Source organism: Bidens hawaiensis, unplaced genomic scaffold (assembly GCF_021521415.1).
Source record: "Bidens hawaiensis isolate Kalapana, Puna unplaced genomic scaffold, B.hawaiensis_p1.1 tig00001087_1, whole genome shotgun sequence".
Classification (NCBI taxonomy): Eukaryota; Viridiplantae; Streptophyta; class Magnoliopsida; order Asterales; family Asteraceae; genus Bidens; species Bidens hawaiensis.
Window position 1 is genome coordinate 2,327,052 of NW_027491062.1, and position 16,890 is coordinate 2,343,941.

The 16,890-nt window shown below is 37.5% G+C and overlaps 1 non-coding gene across 1 annotated transcript; it reads left to right on the plus strand.

Moving 5' to 3' along the window:
* Positions 1-1,659: 1,659 nt before the first annotated feature.
* Positions 1,660-1,740, plus strand: TRNAL-CAG (transfer RNA leucine (anticodon CAG)). Its single transcript has one exon. It is a non-coding gene; the product is annotated as a tRNA-Leu (tRNA).
* The last annotated feature ends 15,150 nt before the right edge of the window (positions 1,741-16,890 follow it).

Sequence of the window (16,890 nt, forward strand, 5' to 3'; positions counted from 1 at the left end):
TCTATTGAATCTTGGAAGGAGTAGGTGGAACTTTGGTGACCCAGTCGTACCATGGCTAGAGCTAGTCTCCAAATCGTCCTTAAACTGTAAATATGAATAGAGTGAGCTCTCAACATATAAAAATAAAACTGTAAATATGAATTTCAAGAAATGAAGTAAGAACACGCATTTGGTGACCAGGTCCTACCATGGCTTGAGCTATACTCTGAATGGTCTTCAAACTTTATGTTACTTTCCGTATATCTCATAAAACTTAGATCTAATAAAAAAGACGGTTATAAAATATTAACATTTTAAATCAATTGATGGTTTATAAAAACATTATTACCGTTGGATATGATACGCAATGGTTGTCTAGACGATGACACTGCACGTTTTGCAAACAAAATTATTATTATTATTATAACATAGTATTTAGAGAGTAACCTTAAATTATTAAACTCACTAACCATTTGTATTATTCCTCTTATTGGAAGATGATGATTGAGAATTAGTGCGTCTCTTGGATCTTGAAGACATCTAAAATATATAAAAAAAATACTATTAACATGTGAAAAATTTAGAAATTTTATATCATGCGGAGAACAATAAGTTACATAGACTGACGTATAATTATATCGATTATATAAAGTAGCGTATTTTACAAACAAATCGTACATACCTTCAAACTTATAATATCATTCAACTTAAAATGTTATCAACACTTCCAACTTATTGAATCTCCGAGTTAATAACCCACCAAGTATTAGGAGTGCATATTTTGTAAGCTCAAGTATTCAATATATAGGCTTGAAGTTTAAGTGTGAAAATTTATGGTAAAAGTATTTTAAGGGAAGACCAAGTTTCTATGGTTAGCATAAATTATGTTCTTTCTATATAAATAATAATTCAATAAGTTATGAAATATTTGTTTGAATTTTATTTTGCATAAATTAAGTTTCCTTTTTTGAAATAATCATTCTGATTGTTCAATTTGTTTGACCAAATCAATATACTGTAGTATATAGTTTATTTTATACAATATTGAGTAGGTTGAAAAATTAATTTTCAACTATATTTATTACAAATTAAAAAGAATGACCGAGATTTTTGTTAATAATGACATATGTAAAACAAAATTATTGTTCATAATAAATAAATAAAATCTAATTACCATAAATTTTGATGATAATTTGAACGAAAAACTTAAATGAAATTACATTTATTGATGAATTTGGTCCAATTTTAACTAATTAGATGTGAACATTAAAAAAAAGATAACAATCTACATTTATTGATGAATTTGTTTCTATTTTAACTGATTGTTAGTTACAAATTATATGTAACTCTCAAAATAAAAAAAGTAGTTAAAATCTAAAATTAGAAACTGGTATATTGACTTAAATGAATACATTAAGTATTTTAATTATTAGTAATAGAATTTATTTTTGATTTATTTAATTGGTAAGAATAATAGAGAAGTGAAAGATAATATTGGAAGGAAAGGCAATCGTCCAATAGGCAAGGGACATGTGCCACTAAACTAATTTGTTTTAATAGTATAGTAGGATTTATTTCGATTCATTTTGTGTGTGCATCAAAATCTACACTGCTAGATTAAATCTTTTTTTAAACGAAGTTAGGTAATAAATTAAGAAAAGAATAAAAATGTGCATCAAAGTCAAGATGGCCGAGTTGGTCTAAGGCGCCAGTTTCAGCAACTGGTTCGAAAGGGCATGGGTTCGAATCCCGTTCCTGACATATTTTGTTTACACTTTTTATAAATCTGTACTCTCTAATAAAAGCCTACAAAGTAGTACAACGACTGTATTAATAGTGTTTTACGGGTTTATTGTTTCTTGTATACTGATTATTTATTAATATTGTATTTTCAAGAACTACCCGTGTAATACTCGGACCTCAAACTAGTGATATATCTAACCCCCGTGTAGCAATTGCTACATTCTATTTCTAAAACAAATGTGAATTTTTTTATTTTTTTATAGCATGTAAATATGTAATAAATAGTTTTTAATAATTGTATGTAAACTTTTATCGTTTATTCTGTAGCCATGAAATTCTTTTAAGAAAAAACTTTCGTGATGCTGAAAAAATATGGTTTATCGGATTTAAATAGCTTTAATGATAATTGGTCGTTAACAGTCATAACTAATAAAATATTGGGTGATGATCTCATCTTTTATCATAATTTTCAACAACGGACCCTGACTAGCATAATCCTAACGTCGTTAGTCGCCTATAAAACATTTTTGACCGGAAAGCTCAACCTATTTCGCCAAAAAACTCAACCTGGATACAACCACTACCACCATCACTAGCGACAATCAGCACCTTGCCACCAACTTACTCATAACCATCACTTGAACACCACCATTGACACCCACCACATGAATACCACAATTACCACCACCACCAACTGACTTACCACCAACATTCCACCACCTCAACAACACCGCTGTTACCCACCAACACCAACTAACTCACCACCGACCGCCATCATTTGAACACCACCGCTGACACTCGCCACCTGAACACCACTAACACCACTTGAGCACCACCAACTAACTCCGACCAAGGGCGAAGCTTCATTGAGGCCGGGGGTGGGCCCGACCCCCTGTTTTTTTTTGCACAGTAGGGTTAATTTACCCGTTTTCGGTCGAAAATTCGAGCCCGACCCCCCCTCGTTTGTGAAAATTTGTATACATTTTGAGCTCCCCCCCGGTGTCTCAGTCCAAACTTCGCCACTGACTCCGACGGTGGTTTTAGGGTTTCAACGATCTCAATAATTGGGTCATTTGTTAGAGAAAGGTTTTTAAATGTCCGATTTAAGATAACAAAGAGGTTTTGAACAAAAATGTTGAGTTTTACGGGCAAAAACGTTTTCGAGCGACCGTCGACTAACGATGTTGGGATTCTGTTAGTCAGGGTCTGTTAACCGAAAATATAATAAAAGGTGAGACCATCAGCAAGCATTTCATTAGTTGGGGCTGACGGTGGCTAATAGTTTAGGTTATTAAAATTTTAAGCCCCGTAAATAAAAAATCCTCGGGTTATTAAAATTTTAAGTCCCGTAAATCAAAAATCAGTGATTATGCTTATGTATATTCACATGCTATTTTCACGGTCGATGCAGGCTTGTAGGTGTGAGAAATATAGTAACTTCCGAATTTTTAATATAACGTTTTTCCTATTATGATGTTATCATATAAATAAGTGAACATCATCATTCTAAAAATGGACCCATTTTACAATAATTAAAAAAACAAATCAGATGATAAGGTTCAAGGAATCAAGGTTACAATCCAAAATTTCTCTTTTAGGTTGTTGTCTATAGGAATAACTAATAAGGTTGAGTTTCAACGGAAAAACAGTTAAAATAAACAAAAGGATGGATGCATGGCCGTCCCTAAGAATACAAAAAAAAAAGCCGAGAGCCTGGGGCATGTATAAAAAAGGGCCCTAAAATATAACCCTAGTAACTCATGTAATTTAGATAATTATGATAACAATAAAAGAATACATTCAGATGTGTTTCAGATTGTATAAAGCATCTAAAAGTTGATTAAATAACTAGGTAATATAATCTCAAAACAACCTCAACTCGGTATAACTTATTCAGTATCGATAATGTATCTTGAAAAAAATAACAACAAAGACTTAAACTAATAATAATAATAAATGAACTAAAAAATTTAAGAGGTGAAATTTATTTACCTACTTTGTCAATTTAAATAAATATTGATAAAAAAGAGTTTGAACACATATTAAGTCGTGTACGGTAAATAACACGTAATTAAGAGAGAATAATTAAATATAAGAAAACATATTAGATGCTACAGTATAGTAAAATATTTTTTGTTTTAAAGTAAATAGAACTCTTTAACTAGAGTAAAATAGTTTGGTAAAAAAAGAATTCAAATATTATATTATTAATTTGACTATAGCAGTAGACTTTTGTGACCTAGACTATAGGTTTAATTAAAAGAAATCACTCCATTATGCTATGTGTAGTGGAGGGGCTATAAATTGGGGCGTTTTATGTCATGTGGCGCCCAGTCAACAAAGGGTGAGTTTTTGTTTTTGGGGTGTAATGGTGTAGGGGCTACAATATAATAATAATAAAATCAATGTGATGCTAGGCGACAAATCCACCTCGCCCCCGCCCCTTTTCGCCCCAAATTCGCCCAGAGGGGCGGTGTGCACCACAAAAATCGCCCATTTTCGCCCAAATCGTCGCCCCACTACACTAAGCCTTATTCCCAGAGTCTTCCTCAGACAACCATTTCCATACCTGTAAAACCAACAAAGCTTCAAAAACATTGCTTTCGACGAACTCTTTTTTCTTATGTTGTGGCTACTATTTGCTTAACAACCCCTGGCTAATACACACACACACTATATATATATATATAATTTTAAACACCTCGGGCCCCATGGGAGACGGGGCCTTGGGCAGTCGCCCTCTCCGCCCTCCCCATGGGCCGCCCCTGGCTAATGTGATGCATTTCTTTTTGGTGTGACATGAGTTTTCAAACTGTAAATGCCACATTTCAACGTGAGCGTGAAGTTGGTGTGTGTTTGAGTAGTTATGCTCAGTGTTTCTTTTAGTGAGTGCGAGATGTCGAATGATCTCAATTCTTAACACATGCACGATTTTTGTTTACCCTCATCCTGTATACATATATTATTTTTATGAAATTGAACACCAATTGAATCCAATTGAGACAAATACACAAACGAAGTTTACTCTTACTGTTACGAATTCAAAACTTGAACGATTACAAGAAAGAGTTTACTAGTAAACCCTAATCGCATTTCTTCACCTTTTATCTTGGCTAACGACTACTAACAACCTGAGTTTACTAGTTGGCAATAATAGTCCCTAATGTTTTCATCACTTAACAGATTGTAACTAAAACTTCTTATTACTATAGGAAAGTTACATGACTAACCCCACAAAGTTTGTATTATTGTCAACTCATGTTTAGAAAATCTAAACAAAATTGTAACTTAGAACCCGAAAACACTTTAGTAAACATGTCAGCACCATTCTTCAAAGTATCAACCTCTTGAATTGTTATCTCCTTAGATTTCTCCACATCCCTTATAAAATGAAGTTTTTTCACTTATAATTTTGGTTATTTCGTAATACGCTTGATTCTTGTTATCAGAAGAAATCACAAGTTTGGCCAAATACCCCCAAACTCAGAAATGAACCCTTTAAGCCACAATGCCTGTTTCACTACCTCAGTCAATGCAACATACGCTGCGTCATCTATTGATAAAGTAACAATGTATGTTGTGCGCGCCTGACTCATGGTTGCCTTTAAACATTATGAACAAGAATTAGAATCCATCACATATAAAGGATTTATATTACATGTTTTCAAGATAATGCAAATCCAGAAGTTAACAACATTCTCAGTTGACTAATCTTGGTCTATCGATAAAAGATCCACCTCGACTTTACTTCGATAACACAGGTGCCACCTACACATGAAGGGGCGAACCTATGTTAAGGGTAGGGGGCGGCCACCCACCTTAAATTTTTGTAGTGTTATTTGTATGTGAAAATCCCGACCGCCCCCCTTAAAATTAGTCTTAAGTTCCGATGTCACCCCCCAAGAAAATAATTCATGGGTCCGACACTAACACATGCGCTAATCCCGTGTATCATTCTCGCATGAAACACATTGCGTTGGACCATCATTTTGTGAGAGAGCGAATCGCTTCCGGTGTAATAAAAGTTTATCACATCAAATCTGATCAACTCGCAGATGTCTCTACAAAACCACTCTTACGGGCCTTGTTTTTATTTTTAAGGTCTAAGATTGGAGTCTTCGATGGATATCTTGCGCGGGGGGGGGGGGGGGGGGGGTATAACGACACACATGATTAAATAAATAATTGTGTTCAACTAAATAATTATTTGCGTTACATATTCAGATTCAAATGTTATTTAGTCAAGGTGGTCAATCTTCCTAGTTAGCTCCTATAAATGTACAAGTACATTATTATTTATATGTGGAATGTAAATCAATAGGATTGTTGGTACATGATGTCAGTAGTTCAGTGTCAAGTGTCTGTAATCGAGTTTGTTAGATTTGTGTTTGTATGTAAGCGAAGTTAGCTCACAAGTTCGCTGATACAGGCGAACTTGTGAACTAAGCGAAGTTAGTGACAACTTCGCCTGAACATGCCATTGATAGTTCTTTGGCTCAATCTGGCTGATGAAGGTATTTCAGTTAGACGTGAAGAGTGCGTTCCTAAACGGTAAAGTCGATGAGGTTGTGTACGTTGAGCAACCTCCTGGTTTTCCTGACCCCGACTTTCCTGATCACGTATACAAGCTAAGTAAAGCACTGTATGGGCTACATCAGGCCCCTCGTGCCTGGTACTCAACACTATCCGACTACTTGCTTGAGAATGGTTTTGAAAGGGGAAAGATTGATAGCACATTGTTCTTCAAGAGAAAAGGGAGCGACTTTCTACTGGTGCAAGTCTACGTGGACGACATCATCTTTGCTGCATCAAAAGTCGCCATGTGTCAGGAGTTTGAGGTCGTCATGAAGAAGAGATTTGAAATGAGTGCTATGGGTGAACTAACTTTCTTTTTAGGACTGCAGGTTGATCAGAAGAAAGATGGGATGTTCATTCATCAGACTAAGTATGTCCATGATGTTCATTCATCAGATCTCAAACGCTTCAAGATGGAGGACAACACTCCATACGATACTCCAGTCTGCGTCAACCACAAATTGGGTGCTAATTCAGACAACGATGCAGACGTGGACCCAACTCAATATCGGGCAATAATAGGTTCTTTAATGTACTTAACTGCTTCTAGGCCTGATATAATGTTTGCTGTTTGTCTTTGTGCTCGCTTTCAGGCAAACCCAAAGGAATCTCACTTGAAGGGTGCGAAGAGGATTCTACGGTATCTCAAAGGCAAGCCTAAGCTGGGGTTGTGGTACACGAGAGGAGGAGACTTGGAGTTGGTCGCCTACACAGATTCTGATTATGGAGGGTGCAATCAGAGTCGGAAGTCAACTACAGGTGGTTATCAGTTTCTCGGAGGCAGATTAGTGTCATGGCAATGCAAGAAGCAGACCTCAGTCGCCATTTCAACCTGTGAAGCAGAAGACATGGCAGCATCCAACTGCTGCTCCCAGGTTCTTTGGATTCAACAACAGTTGCGCGATTACGGTCTGAATTTCACTCATACTCCTATTTGCATTGATAATACTGCTGCTATCTCAGTAACTAACAATCCCGTAAAACACAGTAAAACTAAACATATTGACATCCGTCATCATTTTATACGAGATTGTGCTGAGAAGAAACTGATTGTGCTCGAAAAGGTTGATACGCTAGATAATTTCGCTGACATGTTTACGAAAGCGTTTGACAAAACTAGATTTCAAAACCTTGTTGAGCTGAATGGGATGATCAATCCCGAGTAACCGTGTTTTTATCTTTAAAAAAAAAAACGTCACTATCGCTTAGAATTATGTCGGTTGCCTCAGTTTGAAGGACATATATTCGGATATGTTTGGTCCTCATTTCTACTTGTTGAATATAAGGATAGCCATTAACCAGATGACTGAAAGTGACCGGGGCGGTTTATGATGTGTTTTTATTCTTTCGCTGAAAATTAGTCGATCATACTTAGTTAGAAGGACAAATACTTGTATGTGGTCGGTCCAGCTGATCCATTGGATCTTCAGGATAGCCGTTTACCTGAAGACTTTGACTTGATCGGGGCGATAGAAGTTAAAATTTTTTTTCCGGAGATGAAATTATTTTTCAAGTCTACTACTTCGTAAGAAGTTCCTTTACTATGTTTAACAGAAAATTGATCCAACCTTGGAAAGTGATAGATATACTGATTCTGTGTGCTTAACTAGTGAAGTTATTAGGCCTAAAAGACTTTAGAACAGTCATTGTATGTCATGGTAGCTTTTTATGGTGCGTAAAAGTAGAAGTGATACTAACTAAATCTACTCGATTTTACGTGGAAACTTCTTAAGAGTTGTGCACGTCTCCATATATATCTTTCCGAATGATAGGCAGAAAAGCGATTACCCAGTCATACACGAGCCCGTGAGTGTTCTGATTCCCGTGAAGATATCGTGTCAAGAAACTGCAGTGATCCAGATTCGGGACTTGCAGTAGTTTATCTGAAGTTTGTGTAAATACTTAAAAAAAAAAAAAAATAGTTATTGAGACATTCTAGAGTTCCTAATGATAAGACTTCTCAATCAAGATGCAAGATAGAGAACGGGAAGCAGAGTCCAAAGATCGAAGAGTTCCTACTATTTAATCAGACACTACGGGTCGAGGTCAACTCGGGGTGACTTGGGGAAAGCCAAATACGCTTTGAGAATAGATAGGAGGCATCATAATCTCTGAGTTGTTGCCCACTTAAGTTTTGAGCTTAATTGAACCTAACCCGTATCACAGAAACGATGAAAACCATTTTAAGTTAATTACCTGCTTACAACCTGTTTCTTTATGTCATAATACAGCTGAACACGGATCTATGTGACAGTCACGTAGTTAGTAGGATTCCTGTTCGGATCTTTCCTAAAACATGGTAGTCCCTATCCAGACTGAAATTTGATCCCGTGTACTTTCATTTTAAAATTTTTCTACTTATGTAGTTGTATGATTTTATACCTGGTTACTTGGTCTTGATCGTATCATTTAACACTTTAAAGGTTGTTTTTAAAACTTAATTGCAAATTGTTCAAATTATAGGGGTTTGTTTTGAAAATTTTAATACCGGCGAAGTTGTCCATAACTTCGCCTACAATAGGCGAAGTTATCCACAACTTCGCCTGTATAATTTTGACCCTATATAAAGGAAATTAAAGGTCAAACTGGTTCATTATTTTCAAAACCCAGCGAACTTATCAAGCGAACTTAACCTCTAAACCCACAGCGAACTTATCGATCTTCATCTGTGTTCTTATTCCAGTTTCTAATCCGTGCTTAAAGGTGTGTAGGGTAATCGAATCGATTAATCATGTTCATTAACGTTTATCATCGGTCGATTCGACCCGTTTCACGTCCTTGTTTTTCGAACCCTTAATAACCGATTTTCAAACGTATCTTTACGTGTTCATAATCAATCTAATCGTCCAAATCGTCATTAAATCAAGTTTTACGAGATCCACAAGCTCAAAATTGACCAAATCAAGTCGTTCGATAAACCTAACTGAAGCCGTTTCATATTCGGCGAAGTTACAGTTTAGGCGAAGTTATCCGTAACTTCGCCTGAGGTTTAACTTCGCTTGATAATTAATTTTGAAACAGATTATGAGGCGATGTTGTGGTTATGCGAAGTTATCATTAACTTCGCCTGGACCTTTTTACTTAACAGTTAACAGACGAAGTTCAAGTTGAGGCGAAGTTGTTCCCAACTTTGCCCCACCTCTAACTTCGCCTATACAGAAAAGATCACAACTTCGCTCATGGTAACAGGCGAACTTGTTATTTGCTTTGTCGCTTATCTAACTTAGTCTGTTTGGTGCAGATATGGCTGCTATAGGTGGTGCAGGCGGTGATGACGGTGGTGATAACCAAAGACAGTTCTTCTCGGGTCACAACACGTATATAACATTAGACCCGGAGGCGAGCGGAGTTGATGATTTCCGCGAAATCATCACATTCCTACTACGCTCGCATATATTCCACGCGATTACGACAACACTGCCAATATCCTTGCCAAACATTGAGGATTTTTGGCAGACCGTGGAATATGATTGTAGGGTCGAGCCCCCGGTGATGCGAGCAACAGTCAACAATCACATTGTTCAGTTCTCATCTGAACAAATCCGGGCGGCTTTACGTTTTGGAGATGAGACAAGAGATGACCCGACAGATTTTGTAGCTCCTTTCCGTGATGGAGCGTTTTTGAGGATGGGATACTCAGGTCCCTTGGGAGATACCCAGAGAAGGAAGGGATTTTTGCTTGACCAGTGGCGCTTTCTCATGCATGTCATGATTGTATGCATGTCAGGGAGAAAGGCGGGCACTGATGGCATGGGTGCGACCATGCAGTCGGCTATGACTGCTCTGACTTATAACAAGCGTTACAGCTTTAGTCAGATGGTCTTCTACGAGATCGATCGATAACGAAGAGCGGTGGCGCGTAAGAGATTTATCATGTATCCAAGATTTCTCCAAATGATCTTGAATCATGTTGCTCCAACGCTACCTCAGCGCTGCCCAATCCGATACGTAGAAAGTGTGAGCAAAAGGATCTTTGCCCAATGCAGATCCTCCAGTGCGAGGAGCAAACCTGAGCTCCGTCCTCGGCATACTCCACTATTCGGGTACTTAATCAACCCGGGGTATGTGCCTGCTCGTGGGGAAGAGTTTCGGGACCCGGCACCACAACAGGCAGGAGCACCTCAAGCTATACCTGCTGCTTCTGTTGTGTCACCGGAGGAGAACATAGATCTTGACGCAGAGTTTGGCGGTCAGGGATTTTTTGACATGGAGATGGTTGATCCAGAGGAGAATGTACAGGTCTCGGTTGAACGAGCTTCGGGTGTGAATGTTACTAGGGCAGCTACAACGGTGGCTAACTCAGATTCTGATGATGAATTGGCCGAAGCGAGACGGATTTTGGTAACACATGAACGGACTCATGGGAAAAGAAAGAGAGCTGATGATGATAGCGAGTCAGATTACGAGGAAGAGGTACAACAGTTGATTCGGAGATCAAGAAGGGAACGGATAGGTGCAGGATCGGGAGCCGGTGAGAGCTCGAGGGTGATACGTTTCACCCCACCCGCACTGTCCGGTATGACAATGGTTCCCTCATCATTACAGGTTACAAGGCCAAGCGCCACGGACATTCCCATGGTGGCTACCTCATCCTCATTTGGCCTCCCACTCACTTCATTTCAACTATCGGCTCCGGAGATTGTCTCGTTGCCACCTCCAACTCTTACTCCAACGGAGGTCGTGGCACATTTTATTGAGTCGACGGTTGTGGCCACTGCAGGGTTATCGGTGACGATACCACCTGCGGTTACTTCTACTTCTGAGGTCCCGGTTACATCGGCAATCCCTCCTCAGTACACTCACGATATATCTCATATGAGGTTTGATTTTGATGCAACCCTATCAGACTCTGAACGAATAGCAGCACTTGAACGGGTCGTGGCAGAGCAGTCAAGGATTAATCTTATCCAGACCCAGGCTATTCAACGCCTAGTTGCAGAGAATCAGATGCAGTCGTCCCTGCTGGTAGAACATGGAAAAATCATAGATGTTCTGAAGGAGTTCTTGGCATCTCAGGGGGAGACGAGCTGTAAAGGCGATGAGTTGAGGACCAAGAGGAGAAATGATCGAGACGATGATCCCAATGCATCGAAAGGTGCAGGTGGTGAGTTGCCAAGAACTGTACAAGCTCTTGGGACTTCCACAACTCAGGGGGAGTCGACAACTGCAGCTGGTGGTGATGATGTGGTGGTAGTGGAAGTTGAGGAGATGGATGATGACTTTATGTGTGATGATGATGTATTACCGAGTGATGAGATAGAGAAGATTGGTGAACAGATTGTGATTGATGATGAGATAGAAGAGGGAGAGATAGTAGAAGAGAATGTAGAGCATGAGATACCAGAAGTCGATAACGCAGATATGAGTAAAGAGATTGCGAATGATGAGACTGAATGGGAAGAGCAGCCTAGATGGAAAGAAGGCTATGCTCAGTGGTTCGTCAAAACGAAGAAACCAGCGGTCCCTACTATGTTTAAGAAGACTTACAACATTAGAGGCTATGCTGAAGCGAGAAAAGGGATTATTTGCTGGATATACGATGAGCAGTTGAGGCTCTTCGTGATTAAGAGATATGATGGTATTCAGTACTTCAAAAGAATGTTGAGATCGTTGAACACACTGCCAGAATGTGAAGTGAAAGACTTAGCTAGATTGGGATTGATAAATCGAAGTGATGATAATATGGCTAGAGTCATCGGGAAGATAGTATGGAAGGAGAGTATAAAGGAAAAGAAGTTCAAGCTGTTGAAACCACAAAAGGGTAAACTTATCGAAGACAAAGATAGAGGGTTGAGAGCAGATGGCAAGCCTTGGATGATTATGAAGTATAAACCGATCCGGTGTTTGAAAGAAGTGCCGATGAAACAGATGCCCAAGGATGTGCTGAAAGAGCTAAAGTGGTGGTATGTAGATTGTGAGACAGCTGAAGCAGTGATGGAAGACGAAGATGAACAAGAGCTGCTGAGAGTCTATGATCCGATGCATCTAGTGAACCTGTCTCGAGCTGATCTGCAGGTGCTGAATGAGAAGAAAATCTTTTATATTCCTGCTTGGAAAGACGAAGCGAGGAAATATCAAAGAGTTGTGTCGGTATGTGTACGAGAAGGAGTGAATGCTTAAAGATGAAGATTCAAGATTGTTGAAGATTACGAGACACGTGCTTGAAGATAAAGATATGAAGCTACTGCCAAGGGGGAGTCTGTTGGTACATGATGTCAGTAGTTCAGTGTCAAGTGTCTGTAATCGAGTTTGTTAGATTTGTGTTTGTATGTAAGCGAAGTTAGCTCACAAGTTCGCTGATACAGGCGAACTTGTTAACTAAGCGAAGTTAGTGACAACTTCGCCTGAACATGCCAGGCGAAGTTGTCGTGATATATATGTCCTAGGTTACGGCTTAGAGAAAGAAGGATTCAATCAGTGTATTCAGTTTACGTGTAACGAGTCCAGTATTAGTGATAGATATCACGTGTTTTCCGGTTGCAATATAACGTGTTTGTGTTTATTGTAACGTGTGTTTAATCGTATCGTCTTCTACGCCCGTAACGTCTTACGTAAGGATTCCGCACCTACGTAGAACGAGATATCTCGTGTAGATCCGGCTGGGAACCTACAAGGATCGGTTTTGCCATCCAAAAGGGGGTGGCGGCGCAACTTGTTGACCGTTTACCTGCATCTCTATCGTGATTGGATGATTTTATTTGAAATATTTGATATAAATATATGGATTTTTTTTTAAAAAATAGGGTATGTTAGATTTCTTATCTCTTGGGGGCTGACTTTTCTTTTTAATCACAAGTAGGGTAATAGTTTTTAACATTGGTGAATAAGAAATTTAGTTTTAGGTATGTAAGAGATTGCTAGAAAATGTAAGAGAAGTGTCAGATGAGAACATCTTATTTGCACTTGGTACTGGCGAATAAGCTTAATTGGTTTTAATAGTGGCGAATAACAAATGACCAATGCTATTTGTCATTGATATGTAATGCCCTGATCCCGGTGCTCTATATTAGCGTTGGATTTACTCATAAACATAGTCTTACAAATCAGAGTTAATTAAAACTTTCGCGGAATATAAAACTTTCAATAAACATTTCACATCATTTCAAAAATTTGTCTTAAACAAACATCTTTTGTCTTTCATAATAAAACATCATTCATAAATACATCGTAAGTCTTCGGATGCCAGCTTCTTATTCTCCTGCCATGTATACTCCTCAAGCTAGCTGTCTCACCCTACTCACCTGCGTGCATACTAAAAGTCAGCTACGCTGAGTGAGTTCTTGTTAATCAGGCAACATACAATACATACACTTACCTTCATATATGCATCCGAAGATACATATTAAATACTTTACTTAACACATTTCTTTCATACATACATACATACATACATACATACATACATACATACATACATACATACATACACACACACATACATACATACAGAGCAAGGTTATAATAAGAAGTAGATTTTTCCTAAAAAGTGTAGAAAGTGTGTTTTCACCACTATATCTAATAAAACAAACCGCACAATAAACACACCACAACTAAAACAAAACACACCACATAATAAATACACTTTCCATATCCACCATCAGATCAACATATCTAACGCACCAGATACTTCTCACACTTCTTAGACACACTCTACTTTTTATTTTAACCCCACCCCATACATACATATATACATACATACATACATACATACTTTCATACTTTATTACTTCCATACGACATACGTACTATCTTTTCTATCTCGGATATTATTAGGGTCTGATCCCTTTCCTTTTCTATCTTAGATACTATTAGGGTCTGATCCATCTTTCATTGTCTATCTCAAATATTATTAGGGTCTGATCCCTCTCATTTTCTATCTCAGATATTATTAGGGTCTTATCCCTTTCCTTTAGTTCAATCATACATACATCTCTTCACATGCCTTTTTCATGGAATACTTCCATGCTTCTTATATCATTTATACACATTGGCGTATCATATCCTTCATACATATATCATTAATACACATTCACATATAATATAATTCATACATATATCATTCATAAACATTCACATATCATTCACTTACCACTTAAGGTAAGTGTATTAACTATTCACATTGAGTATGCACACAACCCGAAAACATAATAAGGAAATTGGGCTAGAAACTCACCCGTGTCCTGTTCCTTTCTGAGTTTATTGTGATCCCCTTATTTAATTGAGCACGGCTAATTGTATGTTAATTAGATGTATCAATTATCTAATCCTATACTCTTCATTTCAGTTTCACTAGAATTGATTAAGTCTGGTCTATTCTAATTGAATGCTCCATTTCCATTCGTATAAAATTGTATTCGAATACTCTTGTATTCGAATACCTTTGTTTATTCGAAGACCTTTGTATTCAAGTACAAATTTGTATTCAAGGACATTGTATGCGATTTGACCATGCATTCGAATGGAAAGCGTTGTATTCTAATGACAGTGTATGCGAATGACAATGTATTCGAATGAAATTGTATTCGAATACAATTGTATTCGAATAGAACTTCTTTTCTGTCTTTCTTCCTTTCTTTCTTTCCTTTCTTTCATTCGAATACATCCTTTCCTTCGAATGCACCCTTTCATTCGAATACTCCCACTGATGGGTTATTATCACCATTTCTTTTTACGTTTTTCACATCATTTCTAACATCCATTCGCATAGTTAAGTGCTATATAACCTTCCAAACGTTCTCCTTTCCCTCGTAGGCCAAGATCTAGCTTGTTTATCAATAAAGTTCAAACCTTTATTGATTTCAAACCCATTTTAACTAGATCTAGGGTTTCTAAGTGAACCATATATACTAACGAGTTCATTAAGTCCACTTTTAACATCAAATTTACATTTTTAGGGTATAACAATACCCGTTTTACTATCCTATCAAGTTTCATGTAAAACCGACTTCGTTTACCCGTCCTTTTCACAAACCGAACACTACTCGTTTTACCCGAAATGAACCAACTAACCCATTTACTAGCAAGTTCATTACTTTATCAATAATCATGACGCGATCTATCATCCTACAAATTTTAATGTAAATCCGAACACGAAAAGTAAACATTTTTAACAAAAACGTACCTGTGAGGTTTTTGTCTAAAATCAGTTGAGAGGCCCAAACCATATCAAACGAACTCCGATTTGAGTGATTCAAGCGGCCACGGAACCGTCTCGCTGAGATCCACCAGCCCCATCCACTTCTGCCACCGGAATCCGCCGCAACAGTCGCCGGAAAACTGAAACAGTTGCCAGAAAACTCCATTTTTAGATGTTATGATTTTGCTGATAAAACCGGACTTCCAAACCTCTTATTGAAGATCTGATCGGTGTAAGTCTTCAATTATATGCCATGAACACTCAGTTAAAATTTGAGACCGATCCGATGGTTAGATCTCTTGGAATCTTTGTGTCTTTGTGGGTGGTTTTCTCAAAAACGGGAATTGAAGAAGTGCGTGTTTTTAATGGTGTAGGCTATGGTGTAGAGATGAATGAAAATGGAAAGGATTAGGGTTTAAGGGGTATTTATACTCCCTTAAGCCCATGGATCTTAGGCCCATCTTTCCGTTTTGGTCCAAAATTAATTCAATCTAATTAGCCTACTTATCCTTCTATCTTTATTATTTTATTATTAAATATTATTCTTAGAAATAATATATTAAATATTATTCTTAGAAATTTCGGGATGTTACAAGTTTACCCACCTTATAAGAGGTTTCGTCCTCGAAACCTGCTTAGTCCTTGTAAAAGGAATATTTCCTGTATTCACATCCTTTTCTTTAGCATCCTGACTTACCGGTTTATCCTTTGTCTTACAATCAACGAGTTTATGTCAATTAGTTTTAGCTTTCTTAGGTAGCTTGTCCATGAAGTCCTTGATGATACGCTTCCTTATCCAAAATTTGCAAGTGCATATCACTTCCACAAACATGCTCTTCTTACTTGTCATTAAAATAGAAACATTACACTAACTATAATTACACTTAGCACTGTATGACCATTCCGTCCAGTTACAATCTTTAACAAATATACTGTTTTGCAATGTGTTCAAAACATATTAATTCCAAAAGGAAACAATTCTAGTATCTCCTTTGTCTATTACTTGAGATAGAACACTTCTTGAAATTCTTGAGCACATCCATTGCATAACTTGTCAGAAAACTCCTTAAATTACCACTTAAACCTTCTTTCATTCTCAACTATGCATCAACATGTAGGGTTCATGAGTTATAGTTGTCCAAGGTAGCTTGATCATGAAGTCCATGATGATACATCTTCCTTTTCTTGACTAATCAAGCTGCATATTAGGTTGCCTGATATATCATAACTATTTATATTAACCAACTTCCTTTCCAAGCATGCTTTGACATTCATATGGACATTTATAATACCATTTTGTCTTTATCATTCTAGATTACCTCCCTCTCATGACCCTATTTTCATACCCCCATTCTAGGCCTAGAAGTGTGAACCTTAGTTGGTACCATATTTGTAAATAAATCAGAGTTACGGGTTTTAGCGGAAGACTTTATAAAAACAAAGGATCGATATTATAA